A 27,537-nucleotide genomic window follows, 5' to 3' on the forward strand; every position below is an offset into this window, starting at 1 on the left:
AGCCACTCACATTTCATGGAAAATCAGAGCCTGACTAAAGATTCCCAGCAAAACAAGAAGACACATCCAAGACCAGATGCTGAATTAAGGGTTGGATGCATTTACCCACCCAAACCAAATTCTGGTAGTTCTCCAACATCACAGTAATGTACAAATCTCTTTGAGCAGTGATCTTCATTCTTCCCTGGAGAAGCCAAAGACCACATCTTTGAATGTCACTGATCCCTGAAATGACAAACACTTCCTTAAAAGAGTCTAATTGAATAATAGGACGTTGGGAGGCATGAAAAGGAGCTGATCAGAAATCTGTATCTCTTAAGAGCAGCTTAGCTTTATCACTAAAGGGGAATACTGTGACATACTATTTGTTCATTACAATTTGGGTGCAGAAAAATATTTAATGGGGTGTCTCGGTGGCTCAGTGGTTTAAAGCCTCTGCCTTTGGCTCAGGTCATGATCCCAGAGTCCTGGGATCCAGCCTCCACATACGGCTCTCTGCTCAGCAGGGAGCCTGCTTCCCCCTCTCTCTGCCTGCCTCTCTGCCTTATTGTGATCTCTGCAAAATAAATTTTTTTAAAAATCTAAAAAAAAAAAAAATTGAATGGTAAGGGAAAAGTTCAAGATAAACAGGGTGATTAAAAAGAACTGAATACCTACCACAATGGTTTCTAGAATCCTACATATGCATATGAGCACACCCAGTCTCTGCTGAAAGCCACTCATAATCAATTCTACTTTAGGTAGTCTAAAGCAGGTTATGTTTAGTGACCTCTAGGAAGACTATCAGGCTAATTCACTCTTTTTGCCAAAACGAAATGCAGTTCCCCTTTCCTAGAATATGGGTTGGGCCTACAACTTGCTTTCATCAAGAGAACATGACAGAAGTGACGCGGTGCCAGCTCCAGGTCAGAAACTAAGAAGGCTGTTTTATCCTCAGGGAAGCTCGGGGGAGGAGTCTAGCCATCCTGCTGGAAAGGCATTAAGAGACCAAGTGAAGAGGGACAGGGTCTGAGAGTACATGAAATAAAGCTGAGGAACCCACTGGCAGCGAAAACAGAGGCCTAGCAACGGGACTTCCAGTTAGGTTTCACGCTCTGAACGAAGAGGCCACCTTCGGTATCCAAGCAGCAGGTACCGAATAACAGGTAAATCGTTCCTATCCCGCCCAGTTTGAACTCCTCACCCCCAGAAACAGGACATAATAAAGTGGTCCTCGCCCTGGCTACTACTCCATTTTGGGTAGACTTTGTTATGTAGCCACAAACGTTAAAGACATTTAAAAAGAAAACCTCTGGCCCCACATGGTGTCGCTGAGGCCACGTCACCAAATCGGGACCATACTAACCCCAGTGCACTTTCATCCTCTCCCAGAAATGCAGTCTTAACCTGCCATGCAGGAACCTCCGGGTCACCACAACGGTCATCGGTCACACGGGTCCTCTATCCCCCAAAGGAAGAGATGACCCACCTAATTAGGACCCCCGCCCTTGCTCCAAGGGAAGATGGCCTTGCCCAGAACAACCCTTTTCTTTTGCTAATAACCCTCTCGGCCCACCCGCTTCCGATAAAGTCCTACGTGGCCCTCCTTGGTGCTCAGGGTACTCGCTCGTTCGCTGCCAGGTGCATGCATTGCTTCACGAAGGCGATCGGACCTTCAGTTTACTCAGTTTTGTTCCCGGGCAGCGCCTCCGACCCGGGCGCAGACGCGCCGCCTCATCTGCCTCCGCCCGAGCCTGCCACCAGTTCGGTTCCATCCCCAGCTGCTCACGGACAACGAGTAGTAGGGCTGGGGAGGCCTGGGTCACAGCCGGTCTTCCTTTACCAAACCCGCACACGGTAACTCAGAGGTTCCAGTCACCTGCCCCTGGCCGCACGGTCCTCCCCACGGAGCCCTCCACAGCGCCACTACTTGCAGCCGTATCACAGGTCAACACTAAGGAAATTTTACGGTACTGGACACGGAATGAGCGGATCTGAGCTCGGGACGCCCCGGCCAAGCCCCATACCCGTCCTGGCAACAAGCGGCGTGGTGAAGACCAGCCCCAAGGAGCAAGAGAAGGCCAAGCACCCGCCCAAGGTGTCCGAGGTTCTGCGCGGAAGGGAGGGTCCACTTCACAGCCCTGCCTCGCCCACCGGCCGCGGTGGATTCTGAGAGTCCGCTCCGCTGCGGTGTGCGCATGCGTGCCCCCGCCGCCGTGGTCTCGGAGTCCCAAACGCCCCGTTGTCCTGCCCAGCCAGAAGCAGAGCTTCAGTATTGAGGGGCGAATATAGAACCGGGAATGCCTGGGTTAGGAACGAACCAAAAGCCCTTATCCAAAAAAGCATGGTCTCCTTTCTCCCGATCTCGGGACTGGCATGGGTGAAGGAAAGTTTTTGCGGATGAGGATGCGCATGCGTGCGGGCGACAGCGGAAGCGGTGCCTCAGCTTCCTGTGTCTCCAGTGGGAGCGTTGGGAGGGATCGCGGTCGGGAGTACTGGAACACGCATGTGTGCGGGCGGGCGTGCGCAGCGGCGGAAGGAGGTTTGCTGCGCAGGCGCGTGGAGTCCCACGCCGCCGCTCTCCGCGGAGTGGTAGAGGCGTTCGGAAGTGGCAGGTTGGGACTTCCGCGCCGTGCGGAACAGACGCTCTGGGGGCGCGTCGGAGGGGCTCGGGTACTGGTGATCCCTGCGGGCGGGGGCCCGGGGGTCAGCGTCGGGGTGTGGGCGGCCTCGGTGGGGCCCTGGAGGCGCCCGGGTGGGGGCTGCAGGGACCGCTGTTGGAGCTCCACGGAGGCTGTGTGACGGGAACGTCGTCCGTCTCTCCGAGCCCCGACTCGCTCCCGCGGGAGACCGGACGCGGTCTCTCGAACAGCGGACAGCGTCCGACCTTTCGGTGCCGGGAATGGTGCCCTGCCCCGCCCAAACAGGCGGGGGCCTGGCTGCCATGGAATGGTTGCCCCCCGCGCCCCGAGATCGCGGTTTTCAGAACCAGCCGCGGCCCTCATGTCTGTCCGATGAGGAAGACGAAGTGTGTTTTGTTGCAGTTGGCAGTTGTGCTGGCTGGAGAGGACGCCGCGGGCTCGCTTCGTGTAGTAGTACGGCGGTCACTGCACCAAACGCGCGCTGGGCAGGTGCCGGGCGCAGTGGAGCGTGCGCCTCGACCGCTGGGCCTCGGGCGGCGCGTCGCGCTTGCAGCTGCTGGGGTCCGCGCTCTTCCAGGTGCTGCCCCAGCGCCCTCTCGCGAGCTCGATCGCGGGCCTGCGCCCAAATCCTGCTGCTTTTCCTGACCTTCATGGGCCAACCCTACCAAAGCCTCTCAGTCATTGGGGTGTGGCTAATTCCGTGTGGCCGTGCCTGCCTGTCCTCAAGGATAGACGTTTGTCCTTTTAAAAATGCTTTATTGGAATATGTACAAACTGCAAGTGTATATCATAATATGTCATTGTTCAAGGAAGCAAATTTAATTTTACTGTTTTGACTTATTACTTGCCCAGAGTTAACCTAAAAATTAAAGATCAGTTATTTTACGGGCAAAAGATAATTTTTTTCTCAGGAATAGCAAATACTCGCAGTTAGGGATGTGCCAACCAGGGCACAATCACAGGCAAGCCCAGAGAACAAAGGCGAGGAAGGGAAAAGAAAGAACACTCCTGTATACAGGAGACGGGAGAGTTGGGAACTTTGTTAGAAACAAAATCTCCGTGGGAAAAGACTTGGAGTTGGGAGTGTAGTGGCTTCTCATGGCTGGGCTGTTACTGGGGGGTACCGTCCCTCCACATGCTGGGATAGGAAAGTAGTCTCAAAGTGCAAGGTCCCTCGTCACCTGTTAGTCTGCAGTTGACAGGAGTGGTGGGACATGAGAACTACTGCTGCTGGCTCCCCTCCATATTAGTGAGGTTTCCTCTTACTGAGTTTCACACTAAAATAGCTGAAAACTCTTACTTAGTTCTCAAATTCTTTCATTAGCAGTATCACAAGTGCATATGGTAAGATGTCTGTTCCTTACACTTGGTTCAGAAAGTCCTGCAGAAGAATGATGACCTTAGGAAAACTACCATTACCCTACAGGTCCTCTTTCTCCATTATTTGCCTCACCCGAGGATTTTTTTTTTTTTCTTTTTTCCCAAGCCCAAAAACTCTCCAGCAGTTCATACTCTTAGATGATGTCTAGCTTTACTGGTGGACTGTGGGTAGGCAGGCCTGTTGGCATTTACACCCCAAGTGTCCATTGCCCTTCTTAAGCATTCATTATACCTTCAGAAATGTTTGTTCAACAAATCAAGTTGATACCTTACCTGTTAATTGGAAATACTCTGTGTACTTAATTTCTGTAAGGAAGGTTGCTGTGAGAAACTTCTTCGTATCTGGCTGAATCAGTTTTTCATCCATATCCTTTTTACTTTGATGATTCCACTTCTCTTAAAAATAGAGGATAGGAGTAAAGGACAAAAAGATGTGAAGATGAGAGGTAGGAAAGAATTGAAATGGTCAAAAAAAAGACAAGATGAAAATGACCTTCTCCCAGTGAACCTGAAGTCATTTCCTTGCAGTGTTAGTTCAGTGACCCCAGGTGGGAGTGGTACCACAGCTGGAGTTCCCACCACAGCTGGGAGACTCTAGGGATCTACTTTTTCCTTTACCTCGTGGTATTCAGTTGAAACTTCATATTCCTCCTGTGTCCTGTAATGACTAAAGCACCATGGGATTGAATTTGATACTGGGAGCAGCATTTTCAGAAGGATTTTGATAAACTGGGTCTCTACTTAGTGGGAGGCCAGAATGGTGGGGAGTCTGGAAATTATGTCTCTTGAGAAGGGGTAGAAAAATCTCTGTGTTTGCCTGGAGAGGAGATAGCTGCAGAGATATGTGAAAGTATGTCTCTGGTAAAAAGGAATTTCAATTGCTATTTTCATCTATGAGCTCCAGAAATAGAACCAGGTAGAAATAATAGAGTAGCAAATTCTGACTAAAACACTTTTTTTTAAGGGGTGCCAGGGTGGCTCAGTTGATTGTCTGCCTTCAGCTCAGGTCGTGATCTCAGGGTCCTGGGATGGAGCCCTGAGTCAGGCTCTCTGCTCAGTGGGGAGCCTGCTCATGCTTATGCTCTCTTGAACTCTCCAACAGATAAATAAAATCTTAAAAAAATAAAATATTTTTTAAAAAGTAATTAAAATTTTAAAATTGAAGTATAGGTGACACACAGTATTATATTATGATGAAACAACTCTAACATTCAAGACAATAAGTAGAGTTACTGTCTGTTCATCATGCCAAGTTATTATGATTAACTATATTCTCTATGCTGTACTTTTCATAACTGACTAAACTGCTTTTAACAAATGGCAATCACAAAACTGGATAATCTTTCCAATGAGGTTATTACATAGGTTATTATGATGATGATTACTTTGCTTTTTGACATATCTTCAAATTTTTAAAAATGTTACAATAAATTATAAAGTAAAAAGAATTTCCCATCCTCTTTTTCTAATTCCTCAAATGCTAACCTTTTACTGCCTTCCCTTTATCCATATATTTCTCTCTAAATATGTTACTTTGAAATATATATAATATATATAATATATGTTGTTATATATTATATTTGTTATATGTGAAATATATGTTATATTTGAAAGTAAGTTGCTGACATGATGCTCCTTAACCTAAATATTTCAGTGTGAATTTCTTACATAACTGCAGTGAAATTATCAAAATCAGTTAATTCACACTGGTGTAGGGGTGCCTGGGTGGCTTAGTCAGTTATGCATCTGCCTTTGGCTCAGGTCTGGGATCGAATTCCGAATTGGGTTCCATGCTCATTGGGAGCCTGCTTCTCCCTCTGCCCCTCCCCAAGTTGTGCTCGCTCTCTTTCTCAAATAAATAAATAAAGTCTTTTAAAAAAATTCACAGTGAGGGGCGCCTGGGTGGCTTAGTGGGTTAAGCCTCTGCCTTCAGCTCAGGTCATGATCCCAGGGTCCTGGAATTGAGCCCCACATTGGGCTCTCTGCTCAGTGGGTAGCCTGCTTCTCCCTTTCTCTCTCCATGCCTCTCTGCTACTTGTGATCTCTCTCTGTCAAATAAATAAAATATTTTTTAAAAATTCACAGTGTTATAATTCTGTCATTTAATCCTAGGTTGATTATCCTTGTGAAGTCTTTTATAGCAAAAGAAAATTGAGTGTCATACATTGCATTAAAGTGTCATGTCTCTTTAGTCTCCTTTAACCTGACTGACATTTCCTCAGTCTTTGTGTTTCATAACATCCCTCTTTTCTTTTTTTTAAAGATTTTATTTATTTATTTTACAGACAGAGATCACAAGTAGGCAGAGAGGCAAGCAGAGAGAGAGAGAGGAGGAAGCAGGCTCCCTGCTGAACAGAGAGCCCGACGCGGGGCTCAATCCCAGGACCCTGGGATCATGACCTGAGCTGAAGGCAGAGGCTTTAACCCACTGAGCCAACCAGGCACCCCGACATCCCTCTTTTAAAAATGTTGTTATGATGGGGTACCTGGGCTTCTCAGTCGGTTGGGTGTCCAACTCTTAGTTTTGGCTCAAGTCATGATCTCAGGGTTGTGGAATCAAGCCCTGCCATCACTCTCTGCACTCAGCATGGAGTTTGCTTCATCGTCTCCCTCTGCTTCTCCTCTCCCTTGCTCATTTCTCTCTCTCTCAAATACATAAATATGTTATTAGGAAATAATTTTGAACTTAGAGAAGAGTTGTAAAAATGGTACAAAACTCCCACAATCCCTTTATCCAGCTGCACCTGAAGTTAACATCTTGTATAACCATCATGAACACATGAAGTTAATATTGATAAAAAACTAATCATTCTTCTATTGACCTTATTCTAATTTGGCCAGTTTCCCCACTCCTGTACTTTATGTTGTTCTGGGATCCAATCCACATTACATTTGGCATGTCTCCCAAGTCTCCAGTTGCTGAAGGTTCCTTAGGTCTTCTTTGTTTTTCATGACCTTGACACTCTGGAGTCTAGGTCAGTTATTTTGTAGGAGGACCTTTAACTTCGGTAGGTCTGATGTTTTCTCATGATTAGATCAAGGTTATTCATTTTGGAAATGAATACAACAGATGTCATGTGCCCTCCTATGTACATCGTAGTTGTCAGGCAGTACCTGATGTCAGCTGGGAATGCTTGCTTTGATAACATGATTCAGGTGATGTCTGACAGGTTTCTCCATTGTGAAGCTACTATTTTAGTCCCTGTAATTAACAAGTATCTTGAGAGGAAGTACTCATAATTACTTGATTTGCTCAAGCTGTCCCTGGTTTTGCTATGGGGAGCACCCTCTATTTGGTTCCTGTGTGTTTTAGACATGCCCCATTATTTTATGAGCACTTCCTTTCTAGCACAACGAGATGATACAGGCACATTTTTCACTTTGCCTGTCTAGCCCTGGAGTCTATATCTCCATGGCATCCTGGGGTTTGTTTTCTTCCCTTTCCTTCCCTTCCCTCCCTCTTTTCCTCTCCCTTCCTTACCTCCCCCCCCCCATTCCTTTTCCTTCTCCTTCCTTCTTTCCTAGAGACTGGTACTTAGAAACCAAGGGTTGGGGCTGAGTAGGGGTTGAGTGTGTTTATTACCGCTTGGATGTTATTGTTTCTAGCCCTGATTAGGGGACAGATGGGATATCCTAACATACAGCCTACTATATACATGCATATGCACATCTTTTTTTTTTTTTTCTTGAGATTTGCTGTCTGGTCCTATTTATTTGTTACTTTTAGAAAATCTCATTATTGACAGGTCTTAGAGGTAGAAGCTCTCAAGAGGACAGCCTCTGCCTCTTGGCAGTTCGTTCCTGGTGTTTTTCTTTGGCCTCTTTCATTCTTTTGGCCAAAGTTTAACATATTCTCCAGCATCTTCCTTTTTTCCTCAGTATGCTGTTTCTTCAGAGTGACGCACCAACATTTGCATTGCAGGACACATGGATTATCAAGACAATCTTGGGTGCTTTGATTCTAGGTCTCTTTACCTTCTTAATTTAGGGGCTTTCTCAAAACATGCTGGTGAATGTCCTCTTTAGAGAGATTGAGAAGTTTGCAGGTTCTACTAGCTCTTTGAGGCCTCAGGTGATGAGGCATGGTAATATCAATGAGTCCAGGAGTATCCCTTCTTTCTACTAAGTGGAGAACACCCTTATTGACATCCACAGTGCAACCCTGAACAGATTTGTTCTTTCTTTCTCCAGTCCTGCTTGGTCTGTAACGGGAATGCCCCTTACTCAGATAGCCAGTGGGTATGGCCGAGGGTTAAGACTCCCTGCTTCATGGCAAAGCCTTGTCATTCCCAACAGAGATTTGGATCACATAACCCTCCCATTCTTCACCCAGAGCCTCAGCAGCAACTTCTGTGACCGTACAGCCCTTGTGAGAGCTGTGAAGTGCGCGTTCATCATCCGCTTTGGTCAGGCTCTGGGAGACCCAGCCAGCAGCCGGGAAGGAGAGGCTCAGCTCCATCCTGAAGCAGCCAAATACCCATGCCTCTGTTTCACAACTTGTCTACATTGGTTAAAACCAGTGCACTCATGGATAACATTACAGCACAGCAGCGTGGAGTTTCTTCTGTATTTCTGATTTTCTGTCCTTAAAACTTGGTTCTGTGGTAGAAGGAAACCTGACTCCCAGTACCCACGGTATGTTATTTGTTATTTGCTTTGTCCCAGCCTTGCTTATTTGCACGGACTATCGGGATTGCTAACACAGAATCATCTGGGGAGCATGGAGCCTTCTTTCTGCCTTTAGCTGAGGACATACTGGCCAAATAACAGAGTTCACGTCGTCTTAAGTAGCTGACTTACCATTGTGATGGGTTGGTCTTCCTGCCCAAGAAAAGGGGGAATCCTTGTGTTGTTGAAATCTATTTTGTCTTTCAGCCATATTTGAAAGATGGTTGTATAGGTTTTTGTCATACAGTTTTTGTTAAACTTCTAAGTATTTTATCTTTGTTGACCCTAGCACTAGGGGTTTTCCCTCCCATTATGTCCTCTCTTTACTGTCTGAGGTTACCTGGCATATTTATTTCTCTATCCTAATTGTCCACATTGCCACTTCACTGGAAACTTCTTGTTTTGCTTTGTTTTCATTAGTTCTCATTGTCCTATCCAGTTCCATTTCACGGATGAGAAGCGATGCCAGGCAGCTCTTTCGTGCTTCTTAATTATGCTGGGAAGTCTTGTGACCATGCGGTTTTTTCAGAACAAGGCATTCATAAGCCAGTGATGCGAGAAGCTACGGAGTAGCCCTGAGAACTCTTATCCCTCCCTTCTTTTCCTCCAGCTGGTGTCTCAGGATCCAGTCCTTCTCAGGCAGAGACATTTAGACAAAGAGGAATGGCTGCTTCAGCGCCAGCAGAGCATCAAGGTAATACACGCAAAGCTCTCAGAACAATAAGTGTTGTTCGATCATCATTACCAGGGGCCATTTGGAGGAGTGGATGTTGGAGACATCGCAACATGATCTCTCACACCTTTAAGAACTGGTAATGCTCTTAGGAAGGTGTGTGGCTGGACATGCTGCTCTGTTTTGATGTTTTACAGGGGGGAATGGATATGAGTTTAGGCAGCAGAGTTTAGCCTTTTGTTTTGTTTTGTTTTGTTTTTTGGTTCCCTTTTTGTCCTCAGCTCTGCATCCACAGGACTCCGGTCTTCAAGAGAGGGGCTCCATGAAGGGGAGGGTAACCCCGGAATTCTAGAAGGCACATCACTGGTGAGTTAGGATTTCATTTTTCCTTTTCTGTGGTGAGACTATTGTCAGTATGTGTGAACTTGAGTCCAACTGACTTGTCCTCAGGATTGCAGACGGGGCTAAAACACAGCTACGTGCCATGAAAGAGGTAGAGTTAGCAAAGTGGCTGGGAAATGAGAAGAATAAAGTCATTAGTGAAATGGAGAGCTTTGTGAATAGTGTAGACTTTTAGGTGCCCCAAACTTTAATTCCATGTCCAACGGCAAATTTAAAAAAGAAGTGAGATTTTCCCTTGTTTCCATACTAGTTGGAGAACAGTTTTCCTATTTCACACATACAGATTTAGAAAATTGTGAAATACTCTTACAAAAGGAGAAATCCAAACTCCTATAACCGGTTTTAACATATTGGTGGAAAATATAGTATACTTGTTTCTATCCAAAGAGCTGGGGTTTTTTTTTTTGTTGTTTTTTTTTTTTTTACTGTCTAGACGTATGTACATATACTTGTCCAAAAAAGATCTGGATCCTGTCATACACGCCATAACACCCACACCGTGCAAGTCTTTCTGCCAAGACCTAGCCCTTTTCTCCAAGACCTTGTGAATAAGAAAGTGTTTGGAATTTCAGCGATCAGTAATGTTCCAAGATGTGGCCATCAACTTTTCCCAAGAAGAATGGCGATTCCTGAACCCTGCTCAGAGAAAATTGTACACAGTGGTGATGTCGGAGAATTATCAGAACCTGGTTTGGCTTGGGTAAGTGCATCGAGCCTTGAATTCAGTGTCTGGTCTCTGGTGGATCTTCTTCCTTTCAGTAGAATTCTCTGGGGGAACTACTGTGGTCTTTGCTTTATTTTTTTGTTCCATGTCCCATAAAGAGCAGTGAGAAGTGGGCAACTCTCTTGTTCTCATCTTTCAGGAAATCTTTAAACTTTGCTTGGTCATTTTCATAAGGGCTTTTCTTCCTGAGGGCTGTGGTAGCGGGGCTCAATTCTCAGGTAATAATGGCATGGCCGTTTGCTGTCTCTTTTTCTTTGCCCAGGCATTTCTATGTCTAAGCCTGATGTAGGTTTCCTACTGTAGCAAGGGAAACAGGTGTGGGGGATGAGAAGCAAGGAGGCAAGATCTTCATGAGCAGATGAGTGGGGAACCAAGCAGGGGGAGGCGACACATGCATAAGGCCAGCTGCTCTGACAACAGCCTTGAGGTGTTTGGACACCTCCCTTCAGAGAGCCCTTTAGTTCAGTTCCAGAGTGGATCTGGCTTTCATCTGTCTTTTAAAATAATTCCTTCCAGCCTCCAGATGGAAGTGAGTCTCCCCTCGCTTCCGCAGTTAATGATCCGCTTCCTGCCTTTGCTCTCCAGGTGGTTTCTCACTGGCTCATCTTCCTGCTTTTTTTTCTTTTCATTCATATGGCTATTCTTTCGAAAACATTCGTCAGGGCTTCTGTTTTCTTTATGCAAAAAATACTCATTCTGTCCTCTGAGTAACTGGATAAGTGTATCCATCCAAGAGCTATTCCGTGAACATGGGGTGCCTGGTTGGCTCAGTGGGTTAAGCCTCTGCCTTCAGCCCAGGTCATGATCTCAGGGTCCTGGGATAGAGCCCCACATCGAGCTCTCTGCTGAGCAGGAGGCCTGCTTCCCCCTCTCACTCTGCCTACTTGTGATCTCTCTCTCTCTCTGTCAAATAAATAAATAAAATCTTTTAAAAAATAAGGAAAAAAAGAAAGCTATTCCATGAATAAACATATTCGATCTTTAATTCTGGCCAAGAGTGGGGGTTTTCTCTAAGAGTGTATAGCCCAGCCAAGGAATTTACTATTTAATAAAGGGAATTACAAGATGTTCTTAAACGCCTTGGCAAAGTAGGAGCCAAGGTTAGAGAATTTTTTTTAAAGATTTTATTTATTTGAGAGAGAGACACACACACACACACAGAGGGAACACAAGCAAGGGGAGTGGGAGAGGGAGGAGCAGGGACCCTGATGCGGGCTCAATCCCAGGACCCCGGGATCATGACCTGAGCCAAAGGCAGACACTTAACAACTGAGTCACCCAGGTGCCCCAAGGTTAAAGAATGTTAAACAGGATGATGACTGTACAGGCTTTGGAGTGGCCAAGCGTTCGCACATCACTAGTAGATGGTCTGGGGGTCTGGCCACTTAACCCGTGCGGCTTCCCTGTACCCTCTAGACCTTTTCTTACCCAATCCTGGATGCACCTCTTACATCTCATGGAAGATGCTGCTGGTCTACCCACCTGAGAGCTGGTGATGTGGACACTGCCCGGTTCGTGTTGGCAGCTTTGGCCCACGTAAACATAAGTATTTGATGGCTTCCTTAGTCTGTTTGAGCTGCTTTTAACAGAAATGCCACAGATTGAGCAAGCATTTGCTTCACTCTCATTTGTAAAAGACTTATTTATTTATTTTAGAGAAAGAGAGAGCATGCCCAAGTATGGTGGGGAGGGGCAGTGGGAGAGAGAGAGATTCTTTTTTTTTTTTTAAGAGTATATTTTATTTGTTTATTTGACAGACGGAGATCACAAGTAGGCAGAGAGGCAGGTAGAGAGGCGGAGTGGGGGAAGCAGTCTCCCCACTGAGCAGAGAGCCCGATGCGGGGCTCTATCCCAGGATCCTGGGATCACGACCTGAGCCGAAGGCAGAGGCTTTAACCCACTGAGCCATCCAGGCACCCCAGGGAGAGAGATTCTTAAGCAGACTCTCCCCTAAGCAAAAAGCCTGATGTGGGGCTCAGTTCCGTGACGCAGAGATCACGACCTGAGCCAAAACCAAGAATCTGATGCTTAACTGACTGTGCTACCCAGATACCTCAACGGGCATGTGCTTCTAATGGTTCTGGAGGCTGGGAAGTGGACAATCAAGGCACTGGTAGATTCATTGTCTGGTGAGGTCCTGCCTCCTAGTTCACAGACATCCATCTTTTGACTGTGTCCTCACATGAAGGAAAGGGAGAGGGAACTATCTGGAGTCTTTACAAGGGCACTAATCTCATTCATGAGGGATCTACCCTGATGACCTGATCACCTCCCAAAGGCCCACCTCCAAATACTGCCCCACTGAGAATTAGGATTTTAACATCAGAATTTGTTGCGGGGGGGGCACGTGGGTGGCTTATTCAGTGAAGCATCTGCCTTTGGCTCAGGTCATGATCCCAGATCCTGAGATGAAGGCCTGAGTCAGGCTTCCTCTCCCTCTGCACAGGATCCCTAAAATCTTCTTTTCGTGCCAGATCCCCAAGTCTTCATACAATTTGTCCACCACCTTCTGGAGCACATGTGTCTTACCAGGTCATCTGGATTACTTGCCACTTTGTATTGTTAATTTCTCATGAACATGATGTCGTGAACATAGTGGACCAGTGCAGTGTTCTACACAGTGATTGGACAGTCCATAGTCTTCAGATTATGCTGTTAGCAGAAGAATTTACGTCATTGCTGGGCCAAGACCCTTGGGTCAGTCTGCTTGGGCTGCCATAATAAAGCCCCCTAGACTGGATGGTGTAAATACAGAAATTTATTACCTCGGGCTAGAAGTCTGAGATCAAGGTGTCAGCAGGATTGGATTCTCTTAAGGCCTCTCTCCTTGGTTTGGAGTTGGCCATCCCCTTCCTGTGTCTTCCCGTGGTCTTTCCTCTATATGTGTCAGTGTTGTAATTGCTTTTTTTTTTTTAAAAGATTTTATTATTTATTTGACAGACAGAAATCACAAGTAGGCAGAGAGGCAGGCAGAGGGAGAGGGGGATGCAGGCTCCCTGCCAAGCAGAGAGCCTGACTCGGGGCTCAATCCCAGGGCCCTGAGATCATGACCTGAGCCAAAAGCAGAGGCTTTAACCCACTGAGCCACCCTGGTGCCCCTGTAATCTCTTCTTAATAAGAATACCAGTCATGGGGCACCTGGTGGCTCAGTGGGTTAAGCATCTGCCTTTGGCTCAAGTCATGATCCTGGGGTCCCTAGATCAAGTCCTGAATTGGGTTCCCTGATCAACAGGGAATCTGCTTCTCCATCTCCCTTTATCCCTCCCCCTGCTCCTGCTCTTTCTCTCTCACTCTCTCTCAAATAAGTAAAAAATCTTAAAAAAATAAAAAAAAGTCCTACCTCCAGGGGCGCGTGGGTGGCTCAGTTGGTTAAGCAGCTGCCTTTGGCTCAGGTCGTGATCCCAGGGTCCTGGGATCGAGCCCCATATCAGGCTCCCTTTTCAGCAGGGAGCCTGCTTCTCCCTCTCCCTGCTGCTCTGCCTACTTGTGGTCTCTCTCCATCTCTCTAATAAATAAATAAAATCTTAAAAAAAAAGAAGTCCTACCTCCAAACATCTGCCTATCTCTGAAATTTTGTATCAGTCATTATCTGTACTGATTGGATATGTACTTTCTTTTTTTTTTATTCCAAGTTTTTAAAAAATTAACATATAATGTATTATTTGCCCCTGGAGTAAAGGTCTGTGAATCATCAGTCTTACAAAATTCATAGCACTCACCATAGCACATACCCTCCTCAATGTCCATAACCCAGCCACCTTATCCCTACCCCCGTCCCCATCCCCCAGTAACCCTCAGCTTGTTTCATGAGATTAAGAGTCTATTATGGTTTGTCTCCCTCCCAATCCTATCTTGTTTCATTTTTTCTCTCCCTACCCACCACGACCTCCTGCTCTGCCTCTCAAATTGCTCATGGTTATGCACTTTCTTGTGTCATCGGTGTTTCATTATTGAAATGATTGGATTGAGTGAGTAATGGCTAGTTAGAGCATGTGACAATAAAAACCTTCTAAACTTAAAAAAATGGATTTATTTTATTTGTTAAGTATTCAGTGACATGCTGTAAAAAGAACAAATTCATTATCTCCTTGTATTTTAATTCTCACTACCCTAGAGGACCAGTGGTAGTAATATAGTAGGTGTACATTCACATTTTTATCCATGCTAACACACAACACACACACACACACCCTCAGGGAGCATCTTATTATTTCTTGTTCTACACTTGTTACTCTTCAACTTGGTTTTTTCAGTCAGCTTTATCTCTTCCAGTCGATATAGCTGAAACTCATTATTTTGCATACTTTCATAAATGAGCCAGACTATTTGGACATAATGTCAACTCAAATAGACACTATTAATGGTTGTTTCCAGCTTTTTGCTAAATAGTATGACAGTCGGGCGCCTGGGTGGCTCAGTGGGTTAAGCCGCTGCCTTCAGCTCGGGTCATGATCTCAGGGTCCTAGGATCGAGTCCCACATCGGGCTCTCTGCTCAGCATGGAGCCTGCTTCCTCCTCTCTCTCTCTCTCTGCCTGCCTCTCTGCCTACTTGTGATCTCCCTCTGTCAAATAAATAAATAAAATCTTTAAAAAATAGTATGACAGTCAACGTCCTTGTACATCTGTATCTTTATTCTTTTTTTTTTTTTTTTGACAGACAGAGATCACAAGTAGGCAGAGAGGCAGGCAGAAAGAGAGGGGGAAGCAGGCTCCCCCCTGAGCAGAGAGCCCGATGGGGGGCTCGATCCCAGAACCCTGGGATCACGACCTGAGCTGAAGGCAGAGGCTTTAACCCACTGAGCTACCCAGGTGCCCCACATCTATATCTTTAAATACTACAGTCATTAAGCCGAGATTGTCAACAGTGGGAGTGTGTATGTTTACTTATATTAATATATTTATATGTTAATTTTCAGAGAGTGAGTCAGTGTGGGAGCGCAAGGAATTTTCTCTCAGGAAAAGTTTAATAAAAGAGGAAACATTTCAACATGAAATAGTGATGAAACGAACAATCAGCACATGTAAAGAATACACAAAAACTTCCTGTACCAACACACACCTTTTTGTCCATCAGAAGATCCTTAAGGAGGAGGGCTGCTGGTGCCACGAATGTGGGAAATCCTTTTGCCGTCGATCAGCTCTCATTCAGCATCAGAGAATCCACACAGGAGAGCGACCCTTTAAATGTAATGAATGTAGTAAAACTTTGAATCAGAGGGCACACCTTAACCAGCACGAGAGAGTTCACACAGGTGAGAGACCATATCTGGCGGAAGACCTTCAGCCAGATTGCCCATCTCGCTCAGCATCAGAGTACACATACTAGAGAGAAGTCCCACAAGTGCTGTGAATGTGGAAAGGCCGTTAGCCGTTCCTCAGCTCTGATTGATCACCAGAGGATTCACAGTGGGGAGAAACCCTACAAATGTAAGGACTGCGACAGGGCCTTTGCTCAAAGTGCACAGCTCATTAGACATCAGAAAATTCATTCTGGGGGCGCCTGGGTGGCTCAGTGGGTTAAGCCTCTGCCTTTGGCTCAGGTCTCATCGAGCCCCGCATCGGGCTCTCTGCTCAGCAGGAAGCCTGCTTCCTCCTCTCTCTCTCTGCCTGCCTCTCTGCCTACTGCCTACTTGTGATCTCTCTCTCTGTCAAATAAGTAAATAAAATCTTGAAAAAAAAATTCATTCCAGTGAAAAACCCTACACATGTACTAAGTGTAAGAAGTCCTTCGTACGCCTCTCTTCCCTCATTGAGCATCAGAGAGTTCACACTGGAGAAAAACCGTATCATTGTGAGGACTGCACAAAGACCTTTTGCCGGTCATGCAACTTACACTTCGCAGGAGAATTCATACTGGCGAGAAACCCTTTGAATGTAAGGAATGTGGCAAAACCTTTTCCTATAGGTCCAATTTCATCATTCATAGGAGGACTCATACAGGGGAGAGACCTTACGAATGTCACGTGTGTGGGAAAACTTTCAATAACCACTCTTCACTTGTCACACACCACAGGACGCACAGTGGGGTGAAGCCATTCAGATGCCACACATGCGGGAAGGCCTTTAATACTTCATCGCTTTGTCAGCATAAGATTCATACTGACGAAAAGCCCTTTGATTGCCCCGAATGTGGGAAGCCTTTCAGGTGCAGGTCACAGCTTACGCACCATCAGCGAATTCATGGCGAAGAATGTTAGCGAAAGCTGGCGGGACTTGGAAGTGTGCACATTCTCGTTAGGTAACAATCAATCAAGATCTTGGTAACAGGTAGCAGAAATGATGCCAATTCTCTTAAAAAGCAGTTTATACAATGGCCCAAGTTCTCATTGTATGGACAGAATAGCAATGAACCCAGTTGTGAAAGTGAAGAGGACAAAGGAAATCTGGTTTAAGAGTGGAAAGTGAGACCTCTACCCCATGACCTGGGCAGCTCTGGCCTCCTCCTCCCATAGGAGGCCTGCACGGTGCCCTCAGTAGTGAGCAGTCATGAGCAGTAGTGCTCTACAAATGAAACTGCACTGGTCCTCAGTCTCTGTCATGTCTCGTTAAGTACTCTGAAGCCAAGATCACAGTGCTTGTTCCCTAACTGCCAAAGAGTAGATGGGAAGATCTCTTGGCTTTTGCTTCTGTCCTAACAAGAAAGATGCTGGCTGTATCCTACCTCGTTCAGCCACACTGGAGAGCTCCCCCTCAAACGAGAGAACATTAGACCTCATACAACATGGAAGAACCAGTAGCTACTACTTGATGCTTTGCTTCCTAAAAATGGTGGCCAAATATGGTTCCAGATGTAGGTTTGGATTACCCGACCATGGTGTCACCCGAATTTTCTCCCACACATCCTACAGTCACTGAGTTTTAGAGATCTTGTCACTGTTTTTATTGCCCAAGAGCAAGAATAGAGAGAGGCAGAGACTGATAAAAGAGCATCCCCAGGACCGCCTGTAAGAGGAGTCACAGAGATATTAGAGATAAATATTCCTAAACTGAACACACACGGCTTTTTTTTTCCTTGAATTTCTCTCAACTGCATATATGACAACATTTGTAAATTACATGTATTGTTTTAGAGAAGAGTGAATGAACTCACCAACCAAGCTAACAAGAAGAATATTGCCAGTACCTCAGAAGCCACCAGTGTCCTTGAAAAGCCATGTCTATTATCCTCAGTACCTCAGGTAAATAATTTGCAGAGTTAGGTTATCATTCTCTGGCTTTTCGTTGTTTTCTCACGTTGATGTAATCCTAAATGAAATGTTCTGGTTTTGAACTTGAAAGTGAATCGCACTGTGGAGTCTTCTTGACTCTCATCTCAAACTGATTTTGAGATTTACATCTACATTAAATGAAGTTCTCCTTCTCCACAGCATAACCACCCTGTGTAGATGGACCAGCAGTTGTCCCCATTCCTCTGTTGGTGAACACCTGGGTTGGTCAGTGCTCAGTTTTTGCCCTTGTGGGACATGCACTGATGATCTCCATGACTTCTGGTCCCATTTACAAGCCTGCCTCTGGAGTAGAGTTCTTAGAGCGGACTTCTGAACTGTGCCCATGTGCACTAATTCCTCCAGGCCCTTGTGGTACTGTACATGCTGTACTTGTAGCAATGTTTCTGCAGTGAGAGTTCCCAGGGATGGGTACATTCTAAATCCATGGGGCCTCACTTTAAGTGAGATCCAGGTGAAACCTAGCACGACTTGTGGTCTTGTGCTGACTTTCCTCCTCAGACCTTTCTCAGACATTGCCTCAGGTGCCATAAAAATAGATAAGCAAGTTACTCAGTAACACTCTCAGCCTCATGAGTTCAGTATCATGATGTTGCCTTACTTTTCTTAATGACAGGACTCAAAATGCAAAGTGGTGGGACACCTGGTGGTGCAGTCTGTTTAGTGTCTGACTTTTGGTTCTGGCTCAGGTCTGATCTCAGGGTCGTGAGATCCGGTCCCGCATCAGGCTGCACGTTCCGCGTGGTATCTGCTTGGGTTTCTCTCTCTCTCCCCCTCTGCCTCTCTGTACTTGTGCTCGCTCTCTCCAATAAATAAAATCTTAAAAAAAAAAAACCACAAAATTCAAGTGGTAACCTAATTTAAATTTTGTGCAAAGGACAGAGAATTCGATTTTACGGAGTTCAAATTGTATATACAGTTCTACAGTATAGTGTGCAAATTGGTACAAGAAAATGAACATTGATTATTGTTAACACCAAGAAGGGAATGAGGGGGTGCCTGGGTGGCTCAGTGGGTTAAAGCCTCTGCCTGTGGCTCAGGTCATGATCCCAGGGTCCTGGGATCGCGCCCTGCATAGGGCTCTCTGCTCAGCAGGGAGCCTGCTTTCCCCTTTCTCTCTGCCTGCCTCTCTGCATACTTGTGATCTCTGTCAAATAAATACATAAATAAATCTTTAAAAATAAAAATGAACAGGTGATTTCAAGGACAAGTTGAGTCAATACATTCAAGTTAGGGGAAAGGTCTGCAAACTCCCTGGGCTTATGAAAGTCAAGACCTGAGTTTTACTCTCCCAGTAAAAGCTAGATGTTACATCCAACTCTGTCAAGAAGTGTGTCCTACTTCCCTTCCTACATTATTTTTCTTTTCTTTTCTTTTTTTTTTAAAGATTCTTATTTATTTATTTGGGGGCGCCTGGGTGGCTCAGCGGGTTAAGCCGCTGCCTTCGGCTCAGGTCATGAACTTGGAGTCCTGGGATCGAGCCCCGCATCGGGCTCTCTGCTCAGCAGGGAGCCTGCTTCCTCCTCTCTCTCTGCCTGCCTCTCTGCCTGCTTGTGATCTCTCTCAATAAATCTCTCTCAAATAAATAAATAAAATCTTTAAAAAATATATTCTTATTTATTTATTTGACGGGCAGAGATCACAAGTAGGCAGAGAGGCAGGCAGAGAGAGAGGAGAAAGCAAGCTCCCCACTGAGCAGGAAGCCTGACATGGGGCTCGATCCCAGGACGCTGGGATCATGACTTGATCCGAAGGCAGCAGCCTTAACCCACTGAGCCACCCAGGCGCCCCCTACATTACTTTTTCTAATACTTATTTTACTCATTAAACCATTTAATATTTGTTTGTGTATCTCCTGGTGTCATAATGTAATCTCCATGAGGACAAGAATTTTCCCAAGTCCTTAGGTGCCTTGGATGTTGTAGGTCATTAGTAGATATTTATCAAGTAGATGACTAAATGAATGGAAGGCCTTACTTAATTCATTGACTTGATCTCCAGTTTTTATGCAGATCTGTTGAAAGTTTCTATTGCTGTACGCCTCAGGACTGATTGCTGTCAGTCACGTTCAGACAGTGGTCCCATCTGCACTAGTAATTCAGATTCCCTATGCCTGGTGGCTTGTGTGATGTTGAGAACATCCAGGGACAAAGACTGAGATCATTGTTACTGGGAAAAGTACATCTGTCAGTATTCAGAGGGCCTGGAGAGCTTTCTGCCGCAGTGTGTAACTGGTCCTCATAGAGGAACCCTACCTCTCCTAGTCCATCTCATCGTTTGCCTGGCTGAGATCTAGAGTCTAGTTATAATACTGCCCAGACTCGGGGCGCCTGGGTGGCTCAGTTGGTTGGACGACTGCCTTCGGCTCGGGTCATGATCCTGGAGTCCCGGGATCGAGTCCCGCATCGGACTCCCAGCTCCATGGGGAGTCTGCTTCTCTCTCTGACCTTCTCCTCGTTCATGTTCTCTCTCACTGTCTCTCTCTCAAGTAAATAAATAAAATATTAAAAAAAAAAATACTGCCCAGACTTTGACTTGGGGAGGGATAATAGGGAAGGTGTGAGTGACACTCCAGAACCAATACAAGCATTCCCTAGGACTTCGCATCCAACGAGAGTAGGTCAGACTTGTGGCTTATCAATATACCAACATGGATTAAATCAGGAGAGGTCACTACAGTTCTGGAGTGACTGATATAGACATGTACTAGGTAATATATGGAATGTCGAGTGACATGACAAATCTGTTTCCATACTCTCCGGACAGGATGTGGAAAGGTTTAATGAATTACGGTGCTAGAGTGGATTGTGGGCCTTTGCCTGAGGCAACACTGGGAGACTCTTAAAAAGCATTTTCATAGCGAATGGCTGTTCTTGAGAGCCCTCTGATCACAGGACCTCCTCCGGTAGGGTGGCTTCTACATGGGTTTCATGTATGTCGGCCATTGATTTTTCCTATGTAACAAATACAGTCTCATCTCTCTCATACCTCCAGCCTCAGAGAAGACCACTTTGTTGTTTTTTCTTCTACATGGGACCAAGCACGGTGGGCTTTTTTGTTGGTGTTGTTGGTTTGGCTTTCCTCAATATTGTGAGAGATACTGATGTGTCTTTTAGTATTTATTCTTTGCTGAGTAGTATTGTGTCCTGCTAATATACCACAATTTGTTAATCCATCCTCTTGCTGGGAGACATTTGGATTGTTTCTGGATATTTTAATTATAAAGTTTTTGTGAACATTTTTTAAAAGATTTTATTTATTTGAGAGAGAGAGAGCACCTGTGGGGGGAGGGACAGAGGGAGAAGGTAAGGGAGAAGCAGGAAGGCCAACATGGAGCCTGATCCTGGGATACTGAGATCATGACCTGAGCCAAAGTCAGACACTTAACGGACGGAGCCTCCCAGGTGCCCTGAACGTTCTTGTACATGATCTCTTGTGGACACAAAATGATGATACTGTAGATTGAGGTTTCTCAGTTTGACACATTGTAATTCTGGACAAATAATACTATATTGGCCAGGAGGTGGGGGAGGGGCCGCCCTATGCATTGTAACCCTCCGGGTTCTAATCACTGGAGACCAGGGTGTATCTCTTCTCCCAGTGTGACAACCGGAAATGTCTCCAGAGGTTGCCACATGTACCTTGAGGGTGTGTGTGCAAAATCACTGTGATTGAGAACCACGGGGATAGCGGTTACACTTGGGGAGGTGATAGTGTCTGGAAGGGGGAGCAGGAACATTTGAAAGGTGCTGGTAATGTTCTGTTTTTATTCAGGGTGCTGCCTACACAGGTAGATTGTCTTGTGAAAATTTGTCAAGCTGTACACTTAGGATTTCTGCCCTTTTTGCTGCATATATAAACATTTTTAAAAATTTAAGGTAATGCACTCATTCATGCTAAAGTGTTCTTAAATATGTGAGATTCAGCCTCATGACCAAGTGTAAGAAATGGGGAATCTCTACTGTTTTTGCGCTGGTGAGGGGGAAGCTTCCATGTCCCAATTTTAATTATTTTTATATAGTGCTATATATTGACAAGAACTCTGACAAAACAAGTATGTAATGGAAGAAAACAAAGATTATCAGTAATCTCATAAATCAAAGAGCTACTTTTCATATTTTGATTTAAAACAGATTCAGTTTTGGGGCACCTGGGTGGCTCAGTTGTTAAGCGTCTGCCTTCTGCTCAGGTCATGATCTCAGGGTCCCAGGATCGAGTCCCGCATCGGGCTCCCTGCTCAGTGGGGAGCCTGCCTCTCCCTCTTCCACTCCCTCTGCTTCTGTTCCCTCTCTCGTTGTGTCTCTCTCTGTCAAATAAATAAATAAAATCTTTTAAAAAAAAATAAATAAATAAAATCTTAAAAAAAAAAAAAAGAAAAAAAAAGAAAAAATAAAAAAAGATTCATTTTTAAACAGATTTAAAACAGATTCATTTTTACCCCCTCACCTCTTTCACTTAGTACGTGGGAGTATGACATTTGCAGAACTAGTAATCTGTGTGTATATATTCATTTAACCCGATTTTTAAAAATAGCAATAAGCGGTGATTTAAAAATTTAAAAAATAACATCTTGAAAAACGTGAATATACATATTTCTGGAACCATGGAGCACTTTGGCTTCGCTGGGTTGACACAGCAGAAAAAGGTGTTTTGCATGTCGGAGTTCACTAAGCTTTTGCGATGAGGCAGATGAGGTGAAATAACGGCCCTTCTGTGGTTTCCAGAATCATGCTGTCTTGATCATTTATTGCTGCTTACCACACTGCCCCAAACCACAGGAGCCAGAGCAGGAACGATTTTTTATTTTATTTTTGTATTTTTTTATTTTATTTTTAAAGATTTTATTTATTTATTTGAGAGAGAGACAGTGAGAGAGAACATGAGTGAGGAGAAGGTCAGAGAGAGAAGCAGACTCCCCATGGAGCTGGGGCGCCCAATGCGGGACTTGATCCCGGGACTCCAGGATCATGACCTGAGCCAAAGGCAGTCGTCCAACCAACTAAGCCACCCAGGCGTCCCAGGAACCATTTTTTAAATAAATTTCTCATGATTCTGTGAATGAAGCATTCATATTGTACTTGGGGGGATGGGTGTCTCCCCTTTGGTCTACGTGGCTCCTGCCAGGGAGATGGCTTCTTCACTCACGTCTGACCCCAAGCCGGAGGGGCTGAGGTCGTACATAATTACAGGCCCTTCGTTTCCACCATTAGCTGCACTTCGGCCTCTCCGTGAAGTCCCAGAGCCCCTCGCTGACGACCTCCCGGACTAGCTGGATTCCTCACAGGGTAGATCAGAACTCCCAAGAGTGCAAAATGTACCTTGCCAGGCCTTTTACTTCTCTAAATAGTGTTTTGTAGTTTTCAGTTAATAGATCTTGCATAGCCTTCATCACACTATTCCTTAGACATTTCATATTTTTTAAATTCTATTTGTCTTTTTTTTTCACTCAGAAAACAGGGCATATTTCTATTTAAATATATAGTATATTTATTTATTATATATCTATTTAAATATAAAGTATATTTCTTCTATACATGAGGGTCATGCATTTTTAAATTTTTATTATTTTTTAATTTAAATTTAAATTCATTAAATTAAGTTAAATTTTAATTTAATTTAAATTCAATTCGCCAGCATATTATCTATGTTAACTGTCATTAGTTTCAGATGTAGAGTTCAGTAATTCATCAGATAACACCCAGTGCTCACTGCATCATGTGCCCTTCTTAATGCCTGTCACCAAATTACCCCATGCCCTCACTCACTTCCCCTCCAGCAACCCTCAGTTTGTTTCCTAGAGTTAATCTAGGAATTGGTTTGTCTCCCTCTGATGACTTCCCATTCCACTTTCCCTCCCTTCCCCTGTGACCCTTTGCCCTGTTTCTTATATTCCACATATGAGTGAAACCACAGATAATTATCTTTCTCTGATGTCTTATTTCGCTCAGGATAATCCCCTCCAGTTCCATCCACATCATTGTAAATGGTAAGTATTCATCCTTTCTGATGGCTGAGTAATGTTCCATGGTGTGTGTGTGTATCTCTCATCTTTATCCATTCATCTGGGCTCTTTCTACAGTTTTGGTATTGTGGACATTGCTGCATAAACATTGGGGTGCAGGTGCCGCTTCAGATTACTACGTTTGTATTTTGGGGGTAAATACCTAGTATCATAACTGTTGAGTCATGGGTTAGCTCTATTTTTAGCCAGGGAAATGTTGAAAAAGAAAACCAAAGCTAGTGGGATCACAATGCCAGACTTCAAGCTCTGTTACAAAGCTTTGATCACCAAGACAGCATGGTATTGGCACAAAAACAGACACATAGATCAATAATATTTGTCTTTTTTAAAATTCCAATTTCCTGTTATTCATTGCTCTTATAGACATATGATAGATGTCCATGTGTCTCATCTGTATCTCGCAATCGCACTAAACTCAGTTGGTCTAGTTTGTTTTGTTTTTGGTACATTAGATAGTTTGTTCAACCTCAGATGATCCTGTCTTCTTTAAATAAAGGCAATTTTTACACCCCCCCCCCAATCTGGATGTTTCATTTCTTTTTCCTAGCCTTATCGCACTGGCTGAAACCTCTAGTATGGTAGTAAGTAGAAGTGGGAGCAGATGTCTTTGCTTTGCTCCTGATTTTAGGGGAAAAGCATCCAGTTTTTTTTTTGTTTTTATCATTATGTATCGAATTAGCTGGTTTTGAAAGTGGTTTTTATCACGCTGAGTAAGTTCCTTTCTTTCTTAGTTTGTTCAGCGTCTTTATCTGGATTGGATGTTACATTCTGTGAAAAGCTTTTCTGCATCCACTGAAATGATACGGTTTCTAATTTTTTGAGTTTTTTTTTTTTTAAAGATTTTATTTATTTATTTGACAGAGAACACAAGTAGGCAGAAAGGCAGGCAGAGAGAGAGGAGGAAGCAGGCTCCCTGCTGAGCAGAGAGCCCGATGCGGGACTGGATCCCAGGACCCTGAGATCATGACCTGAGCCGAAGGCAGCAGCTTAACCCACTGAGCCACCCAGGCGCCCTAATTTTTTGAGTTTTTTTAAGATGGTAAATTATACCGCTTGGCTTTCAAATATTAAAACAACCTTGTATTCCATGGAGAAGCCTAACTCAGTTGTGCTATATGTGTTTGTACTGAGTGTTCCTGAACTGCACACCTAAAAATGGCTAAAATGGTAAATTTTATGTATATTTTACCAGAATTTAAAAAAAAAACAAGCTGGCCCTGCCCCCCCACCCCCCAAAAAGAAGAAAAATCACATTTGCCTTTGGTTACCTCAGCAAGCTAAACAGAGTCACTTTCCTTGAGGGAAAATCTGCAGCCCCAGCTCTTAAGGGGAAAGGAGCACGTGTTCCTGCATGGTCCGGGACAGCCAGGTAAGCAGTGAGTTTGTGCCTTACACCAGGTTGCCTAGTTTTGACTGTTCCCTTAAGAATGATGTCACCTTTTGCTTTCTTTTTAAAATTTTTCTATTTTTTAAAAAAATTTAATTTTACTTTCCTTTTTAAAAAAAGGATTTTATTTATGTATTTGAGAGGGAATGAATGAAGGGGGAGGGGCAGAGGGAGAAGCAGGCTCCCCCCTGAGCAGGGAGCCTGACACAGGGCTCCAGGATCATGACCTGAGTCAAGGGCAGACGCTTAACCGACTGAGCCACCCAGGCACCCTGTGATTTTTAAATTATGAGTTGCCGTTATTTTCCTCATGTCTGGGTTGTAAGTCAGTCACTGCTCCTCCAGATTCTTAGTGTTTCCTAAGGTCTGGCCCGTAGAGTATTGTCTAAGGCAAGGCCAGTGGCTCTCTGTTCACATTCTGCCGCCTGACCTTCCTGTACCAGTGTGGGCAGCTGCCACGGTTGACAGACACCGTCCGTTTTCACTCAGCTAAACTTCAATGAATTGCACCGAGGCACTTCAGCGGAACCTCTGTAACTCAAAACCCCACTGAGCTAGTGGCTCTTAAGGAAGAGAGAGAACACTTCCTCCGTGTAAACCGGAGGGCACTAGAGCGAGGTTGGCTACACCGCTAAATAGACAATTTTCATTGGGCCAGCAAAACCTGTTGCACCCCCTGCTTGCTAATCATTCAGCCTAAATGCACGTGGAAGGGGGATGTCAGGGAGAGAACCCCTAGGCCTGCTTACAAGAGACCTCAGCTTCTAGATGGAGCTGTTGTACGTGGTGCCAGTGTCCGGCAGGTGGCACTGTTGGACCGCGAAACAGCAACCGAGCGCTACCTCTTCGCGAATGCGTTCTTTTTTTTCTTTCTTGGGGAGGTTCATTTTATTTTCTTTAGATCACGCTGAAGGGGAAAAAAATCATCTCTTCATGGGGTGAGCTCAGCATGGGACAAGCTCTCTTGGTCCTTCGCGGGCATTTAGAAAATACACATAGAACACATCGATTTTTATTATTTTTTTTTTAAAGATTTTATTTATTTATTTGTAAGAGAGAGAGAGTGAGAGCGAGCACAGGCAGACAGAGTGGAAGGCAGAGTCAGAGGGAGAAGCAGGCTCCCTGCGGAGCAAGGAGCCCGATGTGGGACTCGATCCCAGGAGGCTGGGATCATGACCTGAGCCGAAGGCAGCTGCTTAACCAACTGAGCCACCCAGGCGTCCCAGATTTTTATTATTTTTTATTATTTATTTTTGTTTCAAGTTTTTATTTAAATGCTGCTTGACATATAGTGTGATATTGGTTTTAGGAGTAGACGTTAGTTACTCATCACTTACATATATCACCCAGTGCTCCTCACAACACTCACCCTCCTTAATCCCACCCATCACCGCTTTAGCCCATCCTCTGGCCGCCTCCCCCAGCACCCCTGTTTGTTCTCTATAGTTGAGTCTGTTTTTCGGTTTGCCACTCTCTTTTTATTTTTCCCAATGCTCATCTATTTTCTTTCTTAAATTTCACATGAGTGAAATCGTATGGTATTTATGATTATTAATTATGATTATCTGACTTATTTCACTTAGCATAATAGACTTTAGCACCATCCACATGTGGAGGCCAAGAAAAACAAGGCTGTACCCACCTCCAGTCTAGCCCAATTTCCAGAGATAAATAACTCAGTTCCTTAAGCCCTAATGTCACCTTCCCCTCCATAAACAAAACTGAAGGAGGCTGAGGTAGAAGGAAAAGTAAATAAAGTTAAATTTCTTCTAAACCCAAATCTTACTAACAAGGACGCTTGATAGCAAGAATGTGATATTCCACCAGGAAACTCCCAATTGTCTTCATGCTAGCGCCTCATTAAAGGGAAAAACAGCTTTGGCTTGATAGTAACCAGGGCTTCAATATCCTGACAGTCTTCTTTACCCTGATAGCACTTCTGAACACCCCCTTTGTCCTCACCCACTGCTGGGTCCACCCCTACTCTGCCTTTAAAAGCTCTGACTATAATCTGGCTCGGGGTCCAAGTCCCTACTCCGCTGTGTTGGGTATACTTGGGCCCAAGCTTAAGCTTGTCAAATAAACCCTCATGCAATTGCATCAGTGCTTGGCTTCTTGGTGGTCTCTCAGATGCGAAAACTTGGGTACAACACACATCGTTGCAAATGGCAAGAGTTCCTTCCTTTTGATGGCTGAGTTAATATTCATATATATATGTATATATATATACATACATATATATATGTATATATATATATTAAGGGAACAGAAGGCAAGCTGAGGATAAAGCAGAAGCTGACCACCCCCCCACCCCCGCTGACCATGGGATGTATGAGACATTCCTCAGGCACTCCTGGTACCAATGTTTTAGCAATCTACAAGAAGAAAGCATTTCTATCCATAATCCAGCTTCCAGAAGGAAATGTAAACATAA

The 27,537-nt window shown here is 44.7% G+C and overlaps 1 long non-coding RNA gene across 3 annotated transcripts; it reads left to right on the forward strand.

The window, feature by feature from the left end:
- The first annotated feature begins 765 nt into the window (after positions 1–765).
- On the forward strand, positions 766–15,466 carry LOC132005720 (uncharacterized). Of its 3 annotated transcripts, none has more exons than XR_009400885.1 (6): positions 766–2,652; positions 3,024–3,198; positions 9,280–9,363; positions 9,624–9,708; positions 10,178–10,444; positions 15,385–15,466. It is a non-coding gene; the product is annotated as an uncharacterized LOC132005720 (long non-coding RNA). The 3 variants fall into 3 exon arrangements; XR_009400884.1 differs by having other exon boundaries at positions 10,317–10,444; XR_009400886.1 differs by lacking the exons at positions 9,280–9,363; positions 9,624–9,708; positions 10,178–10,444; positions 15,385–15,466 and having other exon boundaries at positions 766–1,145; positions 1,684–2,652; positions 3,024–5,405.
- Positions 15,467–27,537: the final 12,071 nt, after the last annotated feature.

The sequence above is a fragment of the Mustela nigripes genome, chromosome 17, assembly GCF_022355385.1.
Source record: "Mustela nigripes isolate SB6536 chromosome 17, MUSNIG.SB6536, whole genome shotgun sequence".
NCBI lineage: Eukaryota > Metazoa > Chordata > Mammalia > Carnivora > Mustelidae > Mustela > Mustela nigripes.